The sequence below is a fragment of the Macaca nemestrina genome, chromosome X (assembly GCF_043159975.1).
Source record: "Macaca nemestrina isolate mMacNem1 chromosome X, mMacNem.hap1, whole genome shotgun sequence".
NCBI classification, from domain to species: domain Eukaryota; kingdom Metazoa; phylum Chordata; class Mammalia; order Primates; family Cercopithecidae; genus Macaca; species Macaca nemestrina.
In genome coordinates, this window is record NC_092145.1 from 36,147,576 (window position 1) to 36,164,088 (window position 16,513).

Sequence of the window (16,513 nt, forward strand, 5' to 3'; positions counted from 1 at the left end):
CCATGTCTCCTCAGTCTCTAATTTGTAAGTTTCTTCATGGCATCTCGTAATTTTAATTTGCATTTCCCTAATGGCAGATGGTGTTGAACATATTGTTTTCCTTTTTTTTTTTTTTTTAACTGTGGTAAAAAGCACATAAGGTTTACCATCTTAACCTTTTTTTTTTTTTTTTTTTGAGACGGAGTTTTGTTCTCGTAGTCCAGGCTGGAGTAAAATGGTGCAATCTCGGCTCACTGCAACCTCTGCCTCCCGGGTTCAAGTGATTCTCCTGCCTCAGCCTCCCAAGTAGCTGGGACTACAGGCGCCTGCCACTATGCCCGGCTAATTTTTGTATTTTTAGTAGAGATGGTGTTTCACCATGTTGGCCAGGCTGGTCTCCAACTCCTGACCCTGTGATCTGCCTGCCTCGGCCTCCCAAAGTGCTGGGATCACAGGCGTGAGCCACTGTGCTTGGCCCATCTTAACCATTTTTAATTGTGCAGTTCAATAGTGTTAAGTATATTTGCATTATTGTGATACAGATTTCCGGAACTTTTTCATGTTGTAAATCTGAAACTCTATACCTATTAAGTAACAGCTCTCCCTTTCTCTCTCCCCACAACCCCTGGTAACCACCATTCTACTCTGTGTTTTTATGAGTTTGACTACTTTAGATATCTCATATAAGGGGAATCATATAACATTTATCTTTTTGTGACTGGCTTATTTCACTTAGCATAATGTCCTCAATGTTAAATCATGTTGTATGTGACAAGAACGCCTTCCTTTCTAAGGCTGAGTAATGTTCCCTTGTATGTATATACCACATTTTGTTTATCCATTCATCCGTCACTGGACATTGGGATTGCTTCCACCCCTTGCTATTGTGGAATAGTAGCACTATGAACATGAGTGTGCAAATATCTCTGAGACCCTGCTTTCAATTCTGATATATACCCAAAAGTGAAATTGTTGGTAGTTCTATTTTTAATTTTTTGAGGTGCCTCCATACATACTCTTTTCCACAGCACTTGTACCATTTTACAATCTTTTTTTGTTTGTTTTTGAGACAGAGTCTCACTCTATCACCCAAGCTGGAGTGCAGTGGTGCAATCTCAGCTCACTGAAACCTCTGCCTCCTGGGCTCAAGTGATTCTCTCACCTCAGCCTCCCAAGTAGCTGGGATTACAGGGGTGTGCCACCATGCCCAGCTCATTTTTGTATTTTTAGTAGAGATGGAGTTTCACCATGTTGGCCAGGCTGGTCTCAGACTCCTGACCTCAAGTGATCTGCCGGCCTCAGCCTCCCAGAGTGCTGGGATTACAGGCATGAACCACTGTGCCCGGCCACATTTTACAATGTTATCAGCAATACACAAAGGCTCTAATTTCTCCACATCCTCACCAACACTTGTTGTTTTTTTTTATTTTTAATTTTTTAGTAGTAATCATCCTAATGGATGTGAGGTGATATCTCATTGTAGGTTCTTTTTTTTTTTTTTCATTTCTCTAATGATTAGTGCTGTTGAGCATTTTTTCATATGTTTGTTGGCCATTTGTATATCATCTTTAGAGAAATGTCTATTCAAGTTCTTTTGATCATTTTAAAATTGGATTATTTGATTTTTTGTGGTGGTTAATTTTTTTTTTTTTTTTTTTTTTTTTGAGACAGAGTCTCACTCTGTCACCCAGGCTGGAGTGCAGTGGCATGATCTTGGCTCACTACAATGTCTGCCTGCCAGGTTCAAGCGATTCTTCTGCCTCAGCCTCCCGAGTAGCTGGGACTACAGGTGTATGCTACCACACCTGGCTAATTTTTATAGTTTTAGTAGAGACGGAGTTTCACCATGTTGGCCAGGCTGGTCTCGAACTGACCTCAAGTGATCCACCCACCTCAGCCTCCCAAAGTGCTGGGATTACATGTGTGAGCCACTGCTCCCGGCCTCCAGTATAAATTTTAGAATTGGCTTGTTGGTATCTCCAGTATTCTTTCTGGGATTTTGATTGGGATTGTGTAAAATCTAAAAATCACGTTGGGGAGAACTGACATCTTAATAATATTACATTTTCCAACCCATGAGCAAAGTGTGTCTTTCCATTTGTTTAGATCTTTGATTTCTTTCATCAGTGTTTTTTTTTCGTGTATAGATCCTGCAGATATTTTGCTTAAATTTATACCTAAGTACTTCATTTTTCCAGTGCTATTGTAAATCTTACCTTCTTTTAAAACTATAACATCTGTCCTACAAACTCTCAATTTAGAATCAGTCCTACAGTATGTTTTGTCTGATCTCTTACCCAAATAGTTGAGTGTTCATGTCTTGTCAATGAGTGGATATTTGGCACCGTGAATTTATGGTTCCAATGTCAGATGGGTTCTCACCACAGCTAGTCAATCCTTCTGTATGTTTTGGGTCAGCAACTCTCCTGTTTCCCTAAGGAACAGTTTACAGCTGCTTTGTTCAAGCCTCTCCCTGCAAGCTCTCTCTCTTGGCAGATGATCAGAGAGAGATCTCCAAAGCACCAACAACTTAAGGGCACACTTAGTTGCATCGCCTCCATCTTTTTCTCTTTCAAATCTCAGAGGAGGGGATCCCCCTCTTCCTACTTAAGGCGAATCTACTACCTTTTAGTCATTCAACTAGTATACATTGAGTATCTATTATATGCCAGATATTGCACTAGGAGCTGGGGGCATAGTAGAGAACAAAGCAGCTCACATTCTGAGGGCAGGGGTGACAGATGAACAAGTGAACAAGAAAATTATCCATGAAAATAGTGTGATATGATAGAGAGTGATGAGTAATCAAGGATGGGCTCTGAGGAGGGGATACATGAGCCATATAAGACCTGAAGGATCTGAATGAACCAGCCATATAAGGATCAGGGGAAAGCATTCCAGGTGATGATGGCATTAGAAAGGACAAAGGCCCTACAAAGGGAATAAGTTTACATGTTGGAGGAACAGAAATGAGGCCAGTGTGACTAGGTTGTAGTGAGTAAGAAGAAAGCAAGCAAGTGCAAGGAGGCAAAGTCAGAGGAGTGAGCAGAAACCAGGCCATGAAGGGCCTTGCAGGCCTGAATAAGGATTTTGGATCTTAAAAATACAGTGAGAAGTTATTGATTCAAGGCTTTTAAGCAGAGGAGTAACATGATATGATTTATGGTTTTTTTTTTCTTCTTTTTTTTGAGATAGGGTCTCTGTTGCCCAGGCTGGAGTACAGTGGCACCATCATAGCTCACTGTACCCCCAACTTCCTGGGCTCAAGCAATCCTCCTGCCTCAGCCTCCCAAGTAGTAGCTGGGACTACAGGCTCGTGCTTCCATGCCTGGCTAATTTTTTCTATTTTTTGTAGAAAGAAATTCCTCCTTTCCTTTTTCTTTTTCCTGTCCTTTCCTTTTTCCTGTCGTGTCCTGTCCTCTCCTGTCCTTTTTTTCTCACTAGGTTACCCTGACTGGTCTTGAACTCCTGGGCTCAAGTGATCCTCCTGCCTTGGCCTCTCAAAGTGCTGGATTATAGACATATGCCACCGTGCCCAGCCAATTTATGTTTTAAAGTCTTTCTAGGCTGGGTGCGGTGGCTCACACTTGTAATCTCAGCACTTTGGAAGGTTGAGGCAGGCAGATCACTTGAGGTCAGGAGTTCAAGACCAGCCTGGGCAACATGGTGAAACCCTGCCTCTACTAAAAATACAAAAATTAGCCGGGTGTGGTGGCACACTCCTGTATGTAGTCCTACCCACTCTGGGGCTGAGGCACGAGAATCGCTTGAACCCGGGAGGCAGAGGCTGCAGTGAGTCAACATTGTGCCACTGCACTCCAGCCTGGGCAACAGAGCAAGGCTCTGTCTCAAAAAAACAAAACAAACAAACAAAAAGTAGCACTTAAAGCCATTCTAGCTACTACATGGAGAGTGGCTTGTTGGGAGGAAGAATGGAAGCAGAGAGACCAATTAGGAGACCATGGCAGTAGTCCAGGTGAGAGGTGAGAGTGGTTGGATCAGGGTAGTAAAAGAAGAATTGGAGAAAGTGAATGGATTTGAGATGTGTTTTGGAGGTTTTCTTATCAGGACTGGCTGATAGATTTGGTGTGGGAAGTGAAGGGAAGAGGGGAATCAAGGATAACTCCTCAATTGTGGCTAGAATAACTGGGCAAATTGACGTGTCATTTACTGAGATGGGGAAGAACAGCTTTCAAGGGAAAGCTAAGTACCATTTTGAACATGTTATGTTTGAAATGTCTGTTGACTAAGTGGAGTTGTCAGGTAGGCAGTTGGATATGTAGTCAGCTCAACTGGGAAGGTCTAGCTAGAAATAGAAATTTGGGAGTTGTCAGTATATAGATGTTACTTAAAGCCGTGAGACAGGATGAAATTGCCAAAGATCTAAATACAGATAGCAAAGGGAATAAGTCCAGGGATTGAGTCCTGGGGCATCATTTAATGGTCAAGAGAGGAAGAGAATTCAGCAGAAAAGACTGCAAAGGAATGGCTACTAAGGCTGGATGAAGACAGAGTAAAACTGAGAGCGAAGAGAAGCAATTGTTTTACATGACTCAAGATCCAGTTAAGAAAACAGAAAACAACTTCGGGAGGCCAAGGCAGGTGGATCACCTGAGGTCGGGAGTTCGAGACCAGCCTGACCAACATGGAGAAACCCCGTCTCTACTAAAAATACAAAATTAGCCGGGCGTGGTAGAGCATGCCTGTAATCCCAGCTACTCGGGAGGATGAGGCAGGAGAATTGCTTGAACCCGGGAGGCGGAGTTTGTAGTGAGCCAAGATCAAGCCATTGCACTCCAGCCTGGGCAACAAGAGCAAATGACCATCTCAGAAAAGAAAAAAAAGAAAAGAAAACAAAACATACTCAGAACTGTCAACAGAATTTAACATGAGGAACTGGTACTCAGGGATGAAAGACCTTAGAATCCCAGGAAGGGATGATGAATTGATCCAGAGATTTAACAACAGCAGGAAGCTACTTCACCTCTAGGGCTGGAGGGACAAAAGCAGAAGGTGGTATTACCCAAGTCTGGGATCAAGGACCACCCAGCAAAAGCAGGAACGCCAGCCCAGCAGGAGCTTGGTCCATGGAGGGAGTGACTCTCCAGTGGGAGACACAGAAGAGATAACAGTCCGTGCTGGAGATGACACTCAAAACGGAGAGAAAGGGAGGAAATACCCTGGCTTCTCCGAACCCTTCTCTTGCTCTCCAATCTTCTGCCAAAGATTCCCATCTATAGGCCAAACCTCTCAGGAAGTCAGGAGGGAAAGTAGCCTGGGAAATGTTGTCTGCTGCACATAACAGAGCAGGGAAGAGTGGAATGGGGCCAGGCACGGTGGCTCACGCCTGTAATCCCAGCAACTTTGGGAGGCCGAGGCAAGTGGATCACTTGAGGTCGGGAGTTTGAGAAGCGGGGAATGGGTCTGAGAGCAAATAGACAAATGACCAGCCTGTGTTTAAAGGAGGAGGAGATGATCATGCGCCCAATGCCACATACAAGGTGAGGACTTGGAAATGACCAGTGCATTTAGCAATGGGGAGGTCATTGGTGACTTTTACAAGCTGTTTGAATGGAGTGGCATAAGCGAAAGCCTAGCAGGACTGAGTTCAAGAGACAATGAGAGAAGAGGAATTGGAGGCAGTGAATACTTTTTGTTGGAGTTTTGCTATGAAAGGGAAGAAGAAAAAGGGGGAGGTATTTGGAGGGGGAAGTAAAATTAACAGTATTTTCAAGATAGGAGAAATAATAGCATATTTGAATGCTGATGAGGAAAAATCCAAGAGAGAAGTAAAAACTGAGAATGCAGGAGAGAGAAAATAACTGAAGCAATATACTTGAGTAGGCAGGACAATAATAGGATTTTTTTTTTTTTTTTTTTTTTTTGGAGACGGAGTCTCACTCTCACCCAGGCTGGAGTGCAGTGGCACGATCTGGGCTCACCACAACCTCCGCCTCCTGAGTATAAGTGATTCTCCTGCCTCACCCTTCCGAGTAACTGGGATTACAGGTGCGTGCCACCACCCCCGGCTAATTTTTGTATTTTTAGTAGACATGGGGTTTCACCATGTTGGCCAGGCTGGTCTCAAACTCCTGACCTCAGGTGATTTGCCTGCCTCGGCCTCCCAAAGTGCTGGGATTACAGGCATGAGTCACTGTGCCCGGCCCAATAATAGGATTTATAGAAACTCAGAGTCACAGGATCTTCATCACTCAAGTTTAGAAAAGACCTTAAATGTCATACCCTCTAACCTTCTCTTGTGTGCAGGAATTTCCTGTGTAGCTTCCGAGACACATATTGGTCCAGCCTTTGCTTTAAAGTCTCTAGGGATGGTAAACTTAGAGTTTCCCAAAACAGTCATTTTCATTTTAAGAGAAATACAATTAATTTTTCCTTTTGAAAACAACCAGATGGAATCGGTGCTTTTCTTTTCTTTTCTATTTTTTTATTTTTTTTTTGACAGTTTCACTCTGTCTCCCGTGCTGGAGTGCATTGGTGCGATCTCAGCTCACCGCAACCTCTGCCTCCCAGGCTGAAGAAACTCTCAAGTTTTAGCCTCCCGAGTAGCTGGGATTACAGGGGTGTGCCACCATGCCCAGCTAATTTGTGTATTTTTAGTAGAGACAGGGTTTCACCATGTTGGCTAGGCTGGTCTTGAACCCCTGACCTCAGGTGATCTGCCTGCCTCGGCCTTTCAAAGTGCTGGGATTACAGGTATGAGCCACCACACCCAGCCTAGAATCAGTGCTTTGTTCTGAATTGGGTTATGGTTTGAACAAGCCAACTGTGAGGGTCATTTTAGGGTCAATTGGAAAAATATAAATATAGGTTATTAGATGAGATGAAAATTTTTTAAAATTGTAGAGATTGTTCACTGAATAAAGCAGTTTGCAGGACAGTGTGTAGAGTTATTTATTATATGTCTATTTGTGTGTATATATACATACATGGGGGTGGGGAGAGAGATACGGGTGGATGTGCATTAATGGGTTAAAAGCAGTGATCTCTGGGTAGTGGGAATGTGGCATTGAGTTCTAGCAGAACTTTAATGAACAGGTAGTTCTTAAACTGTTTCAGAGAATAGAAAAAAGATAACTTTCCCTAATTCTTTATATGAAAATATGGCAACTGATACCAAAACCTAATGGTGATGGCAGGAAAAGGAAATACATGGACCAGTCAACCAAATTTATATATAAAAATACTGAATATAGATGTAAAAGTGTTAAACAGAATTCGGATGTAATTCTAGGTCAGGCACAGTGGCTCACACCTGTAATCGCAGCACTTTGGGAGACTCAGGTGGGAGGATCGCTTGAGCCCAGGAGTTTGAGACCAGTCTGGGCAACATAGTAAGACCCCATCTCTACAGAAAAACAAAAAATTAGCTGGGCATGGTGGTGTGTGTCTGTAGTCCCAGCTACTAGGGAGGCTGAGGTGGGAAGATCACTTGAGCCCAGAGGGTTGAGGCTGTAATGAGCTATGATTGTGCCACTGTACTCCAGCCTCAGAAACAGGGCAAGGTCTTGTTTCAATAAAAACTTTTTAGAAAAAATTCTAGAGGCATTTTCATTTCCTGGGAAGGCCTCAGGAAACTTACACTCATGTTGGAAGGGGAAATAGGCACCTTCTTCACAAGGTGGCAAGAGAGAGAAGAGTGAGCATGTGAAAGGGGAACTGTCAAACACTTATAAAACCATCTGATGTCGTGAGAACTCACTATCATGAGAATAGCATGGGAGAAACCACCCCCATGATCCAATCACCTCCCTCCCTCAACATGTAGGAATTACAATTTGAGATGAGATTTGGGTGGGGACACAGAGCCAAACCATATCACTACCTGATTTCAAGTATACTACAAAAGTATTGTAACCAAAACAGCATGGTACTGGCATAAAAACAGATGCATTGATCAATGAAACAGAATAGTGAGCCCAGAAATAAATCCACGCATCTATAGCCAACAAATTTTCAACAAAAGCACTAATAACACATATTAGGGAAAGGACAGTCTCTTCAATAAATGATACTGGGAAAACTGCATATCTATATGCAGAAGAATAAAACCAGACCCCTCTCCCTCACCATATACAAAAACTAACTCAATCGATTAAAGGCTTAAATGTAGGATATGAAACTGAAACAACTAGAAGAAAAGGGAAATGCTTTATGACATTGGGGTTTTTTTTTTTTTTTCATATGAACTCAAAAGCACAGGCAACAAAAGCAAAAATAGACAAGTGGGATTACATCAAACTAAAAAGCTGTCCACCAAAGGAAACAGTCCACAGAGTGAAGATACAACCTACAGAATGGGAGAAAATATTTGCAAATTCTACATCTGACAAGGGGTTAATATCCAGACTGTATAAGGAATTCAAACAACTCAATAGCAAAAACTCAATCTGATTTTTGTTTTTGTTTTTTTTTTGAGATGGAGTTTTATACTTGTTGCCCAGGCTGGAGTGCAATGGCATGGTCTCAGCTCACTGCAACCTCACCCTCCCAGGTTCAAGTGATTCTCCTGCCTCAGCCTCCCAAGTAGCTGGGATTACGGGTGCCCGCCACCACGCCCAGCTAATTTTTCTATTTTTAATACAGACAGGGTTTCACCATGTTGGCCAGGCTGGTCTTGAACTCCTGAGCTCAGGTGATCCGCCTGCCTGGGCCTCCCAAAGTACTGGGATTACAGGCGTGAGCCACCGTGCTTGGCCTCAATCTGGTTTATTTATTTATTTATTTTTTGAGACAGGGTCTCACTCTGTCACCCAGACTGGAGTGCAGTGGTGTGATCTCAGCTCACCACAACCTGCACCACCCAGGCTCAAGTGATTCTTAGGCCTCAGCCTCCCAAGTAGCTGGGATTACAGGTGCATACCACCACTGCCTGGCTAATGTTTGTATTTTTAGTAGGGATAGGATATGTTGGCCAGGCTGGTCTTGAACTTCTGACCTCAAACGATCCATCTGCCTCAGCCTCCCAAAGTACTGGGATTACAGGCATGAGCCACTGTACCCGGCCTCAATCTGATTTTTAAACGGGCAAAATACCTGTATAGACATTTCTGAAAAGAAGGCATACAGAATGGCCAACAGGTACATGAAAAAATGCTGAACATCACTAATCAGGAAAATGCAAATCAAAGTGAGGTGATGTGAGGGAGTTATCACCTCACTTTAGTTAGAATGGCTATTATCAAAAAGACAAAAGGTAAGGGTTGGCGAGGATGTGGAGAAAAGGGAACCCTTACACACTGCTGGTGGAAATGTAAATTACTACAGCCATTATGGAACACAGTATGGGATGTTCCTCAGAAAATTAAAAATAGAACTACCATAAGATACAGCAATCCTAGTTCATATATATACATATAATATATGTGTGTATATATGTGTCTATATACATATACATGTATATGCACATATATACATACACACGCACATACATATACATATACACAATGGAAAATTATTCAACCATAAAAAGAAATGAAATCCCATCATTTGTAACATGGATGAACCTAGAGGACATTATGTTAAGTGAAATTAGCCAGATGCAAAAAGGGAAATACCCCATAATCTCACTCATATGTTGAATGTAAATAAGGTTGATTTTATAGAAGTAGAGGATAGAACAGTGGTTACTATTGCCTGGGGAGGGGGAAGGAGGGATGGCAGAGGTTGGTCAATAGGTACAAAGTTACAATTAGGAGGAATAAGTTCTGATGTTCTATTACACAGTAGGATGATTATTGTTAACAATAACGTGTATTTCAAAATAGCTAGAAGAAAGGATTTTGAGTGTTATCACATACAAATGATAAATATTTGAGGTGATGGATATGTTCACTACCCTGATTTGATCATTAACACATGGTATACATATATCAGAATATCACATTGTATCCCATAATATGTACAATTATTATAATGTGTCGATTAAAAATTAAGAAAAGTGTGGGAGCCAGGCAGGCTGGTTCATACCTGTAATCCTAGCACTTTGGGAGGCCAAGGCAGGAGGATCACTTGAGCCCAGGAGTTCGAGACCAGCCTTGGCAACACGGGGAGACCCTGTCTCTATTAAAAAAATGTTTTTTTAAAAAAAAATATGAGGTACTAATATTTAAAAGAAAGTGACACATTTATCATTGTTTTAATTAGGCTCTTTTGAATGTTAGAAACAATACTCACGTTACCTTGAGTATTAAATGAGAGGGATTAATTGTAAGGATACACATGGAAATGAACTAGGAGTAGAAGAAAACTTTTAAATTATGACTAATGGCATCTATTAAAAAATCCTACAGCAAGCATACTTAAAAGCTTGCCTCCTGAAATTGGAAATGAGACAAAGATTCCTTTTATTACCATGGTACTGGGAATCCTAGCCAGTGCAATGAAAAGACAAGGAAACAAAAAGTTTAAAGACTTGGATGAAATAACGCCATCATTATTTGTAGAAAACATGATTGTGTATATAGAATATCCAAAATAACTGAAGAATACATATTTGAATTGATAAATGAATTTAGAAAAGTTGGCTGGTTTCGGTGGCTCACGCCTGTAATCCCAGCAGTTGGGAAGCCGAGGTGGGTGGATCACGAGGTCAGGAGTTCGAGACCAGCCTGACCACTACTAAACTCCGTCTCTACTGAAAATACAAAAATTAGATGGGCGTAGTAGTGCGTGCCTGTAGTCTCAGCTACTCGGAAGGCTGAGGCAGGAGAATCGCTTGAACCCGGGAGGAGGAGGTTGCAGTGAGCCGAGATTGTGCCACTGCACTCCAGCCAGCCTGGGTGACAGAGCAAGACTCCGTCTCAAGAAAAAAAAAAAAAAAAAAAAAAAGCACCTGCTCATCAAAAGATGCTACCGAGGGTAGAAAAGCTACAGAGAAGGTGAAGATACTTGTAAGACAAAAATCGTGAAGGGCTTGTGTCCAAAGCGTCTAAAGAGTTCCTTCTAACCATTTTTTTTTTTTTTTAAATTGAGATGGAGTCTTGCTCTGTCGCCCAGGCTGGAGTGCAGTGGCGCGATCTCAACTCACTGCAACCTCTGCCACCCGATTCAAGCGATTCTCCTGCCTCAGCCTCCCGAGTAGCTGGGACTACAGGTACCCACCACCACGCCTGGCTAATTTTTTATTTTTAGTAGAGACGGAGTTTCACCATGTTGGCCAGGCTGGTCTTGAATTCCTGACCTCAGGCAATCTGCCCACCTCAGCCTCCCAAAGTGCTGGGGTTACAGGCGTGAGCCACCGTGCTCGGCCCAAACCATCTTTTAGATAACCGAGGGTTTGACTTTGGGCTCTTTGAGGCCAGTGCAGGCCCACATCCTTGGACTCAGGGATCCCGAAAGGAGGGCAGTGCCAGTGACTCTTTTTGTCTCTGGTGGTGGGGCCAGAGTGAGGGAGGAAGGTGGAAAAGTGGAACTTTCAAAGAAATGTGCTGTCTAAAGACTCTAATTGAAGGTGTTTTTTGTTTTTGTGACAAGGTCTCACTCTGTTGCCCACGCTAGGGTGCAGTGGCGTGATGCTGGCTCACAGCAGCCTCCACCTCCTGGGCTCAAGTGATCCTTCCAACCTCAGCCTCCCAAGTAGCTGGGACAACCGGCATGTGCCACCATGTCTGGCTTTTATATATTTAAGTATAAACATTATATATATAATTATATTTATATTAATTATATTAAGTTGGTACAAAAGTGATTGTGGCTTTTGCCATCACTTTACAAAAACCGCAATTACTTTTGCACCAATCTTATATATACAGTATCTATAGTATATACAATATATACAGTATCTATAGTATATACAATATATACAGTATCTATAGTATATATAATATATACAGTATAGTATATATAATATATACAGTATCTATAGTATAGATACTGAGTATAGTAGATATTGTGTATAGTATACTGTATATAGTATATAGTATATAGCATATATGGTATTTATAGTATCTATAGTATATACTATAGATACTATATATTATATAGTATATATTATATATGTATATAGTTTATATATTATTGTATATAGTTTATATATTATATAGTATATATTATATATGTTATATAGTATATAGTATATATAGTATCTATAGTATCTATACTATAGATAGTATATGTACTATATACTACAGATACTTTATATGTATAGTCTCTATAGTATCTATAGTATATATACAGTATAGTATGGTGAATATATTTATATACTAGATATAATATATATATAGTATGGTGAATATATATATATTTTTTGTAGTGACAGGGTTTCTCCATGTTGCCCATGCTGGTCTTAAACTCCAGGCCTCAAGTGATCCTTTTCAGCCTCCCAACGTGCTGGGATTACAGGCGTGAGCCACGGTGCCTGGTCTGAAAGTGTTTTCTTTCAGAAGGACCAGAGGGAACAGATGGCCAGAGCCCATCATGCCCTCCGTCATGCTGTCTCCAAGGACAAATGGAATATTCTGGAGGAAGGGTGGACTGTGTTAGCTCTACAGGTCAATTCTCAATCTCAGCTTGTTCTTGCCAGCTCAGCCCTTATTCCTAATTGAGGAGAAAGAGGAGGTTCAAGGAATACCCTGCTTTTTTTCCAGGAGTCTTAGGGCTGGGCATGGGGTAGGGACTCAAGTCATGCCTTTGGAATGGAGCTGGAGGAGTGTGAGTTAATAGGCACTCTTGTGGGGGCTCTCCTCTCCCTTTCCCCGTGGGGCCAATTAGGACTTGGAGGGCTTCTGGCTGTGGAACTGGTTTGGTTCTCCTGCTTCTTGGTACCATGCCCAATCTCTACTTGTTCATTCATTCTGACCTCAACTCCTACTCCAGTCCCTATCAGCTCACTCTGCTCCAGCCACAGTGGTCTCCTCCCTGGCCCTCAGACATGCCAGGCATGTTCCTGCCTTGACATTTTTTCCTCGGGTATCTGCAAACATCCTGCCCTCTCACATCCTTCAGGTCTTGATTTTGCTGACCTTTGTATCTAAAATTTCATCACCTCCCATACTTCCTATCCCCCTCTCCTTCTATAGTTTTCCGCTAAAACCCTATATAAATATTTGCTCATTTTGCTTATTGTCTGGTGCTTCCACTATAAGCTAAAAGTTTAGTGGGGACAGGGATTTTTTCTGTTGTTGTTCACTGCTATACCCCAGAGTCTATTAGAGTTCTGGGTCGGGCATGGTGGCTCACGCTTGTAATCCCAGCACTTTGGGAGGCTGAGATGGGTGAATCACTTGAGGTCAGGAGTTCGAGACCAGCCTGGCCAATATGGTAAAACCTTGTCTCTACTAAACATACAAAAAATTAGCCGGGTGTGGTGGCGCATGCCTGTAGTCCCAGCTACTCAGGAGGCTGAGGCACGAGAATCACTTGAACCTGGGAGGCAGAGGTTGCAGTGAGCCGAGATCATGCTACTGCACTCCAGCCTGGGTGATAGAGTGAGACTCTGCCTCAAAAAATAAATAAATAAATAAAATATAATAATAATAGTAAAGTTCTGGGTAACAGTAGATTAAATGTTTATTTAATCCATTCATCCAACTAATATTTATTGAGCATCTACTGTGTTTACTGAGTGTTGATTAGGTGCCAACCTTGTGCTGGGCACTGAGAGAATGATGGAGAAAGGCAGGCCTAGGTCTTACCCTCAGTGAGCTTACAATCTCTGCAAGGAGAGATTGATGAGGAAACAGGTCTGTAGGATCTACTGTTCTGATACCCCTGGCAGGAGTGACCACGCTTGTTTGGTTCCTGTGCTTCTGCTGTTCCTGATGTGAGACTCACTCACAGTTGTTTGGTTTCCCAGCTTCAGAATGGGAGCTGAAAGGCAGGCCCCACAATCAGAAATGGCTCCCCTACTCCTGTTTGGCCTTTTTGATCCTGAACCCAAGAAAGATGTCCCTACAACCTGTTGGCTTCTGCTCTGGAGCCCGGAACCCAGCCCGATATGGAGCCCATTCACAGCCTCCCGGACCCCCATCATGGAACTCATCATAACTTGATGGAATTGCCTGTTCACTACTCAGGGGCCACTCTAGAATGTAAACACCTTGAAGGCAGAGACCATTTCTGGCCTGTTCACTGCTCTATTGCCAGTAACTAGCCAAGCTTCTGGATCACAGTAGCTGTAGAGGATGGTGGTTCAGGGCATGGGTGCTATAGGCCAGACTGCCTGAGTTTGAGTCCCAGCTCTGCCGATGAAAAAAGAATGGTTAGGAATCACAGATCTGGTCCTGAAAATGTGGGAGGCATCATAGCATTATGGGAAATGTACATCCTTACTATCAGATCACCTAGGTTTCTGTTCTGGCTCTGTCACTTACTAGCTGTGTAACTCTGGCCAAGTCACTTAATCTCTCTTGTGCTTCAGGTTCCCTGTGTCTAAAATGGAGACAATAGTAGTACTCATCTCATTGTGGTTTTATGAAAATTAAGTGAGTTTATATTTGTAAAATGCTAACTCAGTACAGTGCCTGGCAGATGATAACCTCTTGGTAAGGAAACAAATGCTAAATACTGTCCAGGCGCAGTGGCTCACACCTATAATCCCAGCACTTTGGGAGGCCAAGGCGGGTGGATCACCTGAGGTCAGGAGTTGGAGACCAGACTGGCCAACATGGTGAAACCCTGTCTGTACGAAAAATACAAAAATTAGCCGGGTGTGGTGGCGGGTGCCTGTGATCCCAGCTACTCGGGAGTCTGAGGCACAAGAATCGCTTGAACTTGGGAGGCAGAGGTTGCAGTGAGATAAGACCATACCTCTGCACTCCAGCCTGGGCAACAGAATGAGACTTGGTCTCAAAAACAACGACAACAACAATAGCAAAAAAACACGCCGGGCACGGTGGCTCACGGCTGTAATCCCAGCACTTTGGGAGGCCGAGGCAGGCGGATCACGAGGTCAGGAGTTCGAAACCAGCCTGGCCAACATAGTGAAACCCCGTCTCTACGAAAAATACAAAAATTAGCCAGGCATGGTGGCGCACGCCTGTAGTCCCAGCTACTCGGGAGACTGAGGCAGGAGAATTGCTTGAATCCGGCAGGTGGAGGTTGTGGTGAGCCGAGATCATGCCCCTCCACTCCAGCCTGGACAACAAAGCAAGACTCCATCTCAAAAAACAAAACAAAACAAAACAAAAACCAGCAACAAAAAACAAATGCTAAATACCATCTGTTGACAGAATGAATGAACTGCAAATGTGGTTGCCCCCGACCTGTTCTGAGTTCAGATGTGAATCTCACATATCTTTCCTGCTGAGCACTCTGGAGCAGCTCAAACCTACTGAATGTCTGGTGGGGGAGGCCAAACCACAGCACCCACAGAGTACGTTTCCACCTGTGTCCACTTGTATCCTTTCCTGACTGTACTTCCAGTTCTGGCCATTGTTTGGGGAGCCCTTGGCATCACTAGTTTTCTTTTTATTTTTGTGGGTACATAGTAGGTGTATGTATTTATGGGTCATATGGGATATTTTGATATAGGCATACAATGTATAATAATCACATCAGGGTAAATAGGGTCTCCATTACCTCAAGCGTTTATCCTTTGTGTTACAATCTAATGACACTCTTAGTTATTTTAAAATGTACAATTAAATTATTGGCTATAGTCACACTGTTGTGCTATCAAATACTAGATCTTATTCTATTTTTTGTACTCATTAACCATCCACACTTCCCACCCCACAACTCCCCACTACCATTCCCAGCCTCTGGTAACTATCCTGTTACTGTCTCTCTCTCCATGGATTCATTTCTAGCTCCTACAAATGAGTGAGAACATGTAAAATTTGTCTTTCTGTGCCTGGCTTATTTCACTTAACATAATGCCCTCCAGTTCCATCATGTTATTGAACTGACAGGATCTCACTCTTTTATGGCCGCATAGTACTCCATTGTGTATATGTACCACGTTTTCTTTATCCATTCGCCTGCTGATGGACACTTAGGTTGCTTCCAAATCTTAGCTGTTGGGCATTACCAGTTTTCATTTGCTCTGCCAGGGAACCTGATTTCCCTCCCTCTCTGTTTCTGGAGTTGAAGCACTATGCCCTGCTCTCTTTGTGAATAATCTTTGAGTTTATCTTCTCTGGACCAGGGCTGGGCTAGCCCGGTAGGGACCTCATCCTGTTGCAGCAGGAGATGGCATGGACATAGTACGTTGGGGCAAATGTGAGGTCACAAATGTCAGGTTACAAAGCCCTAGAGCATTCTGAACTTCAGCTATGAGTAGCCTAAAGCACAGGGGGTGAGCTGTCCCAGAGGAAGCAAGGGGTATGATGAGCTGGGTGGGGTCTAGGCCAAGCTGCTTCCCGGGAGTGGACTAGCCTACACAATAGAAGCTCTTAACCTGGGCTCCACGGGCTTCAGGGATGAGCTTCAGGGATTCCCCAGGCTCCTTGACATTAAATATGTTCTGTGTGCTTGTGAACAGATGGGCATTTTTCTGGGGAGAGGATTCATTGATTTCACCCACTTTTCAGTGGGACCAATGAAAAAAGAATGGTTAGGAATCACTGGTCTAGTC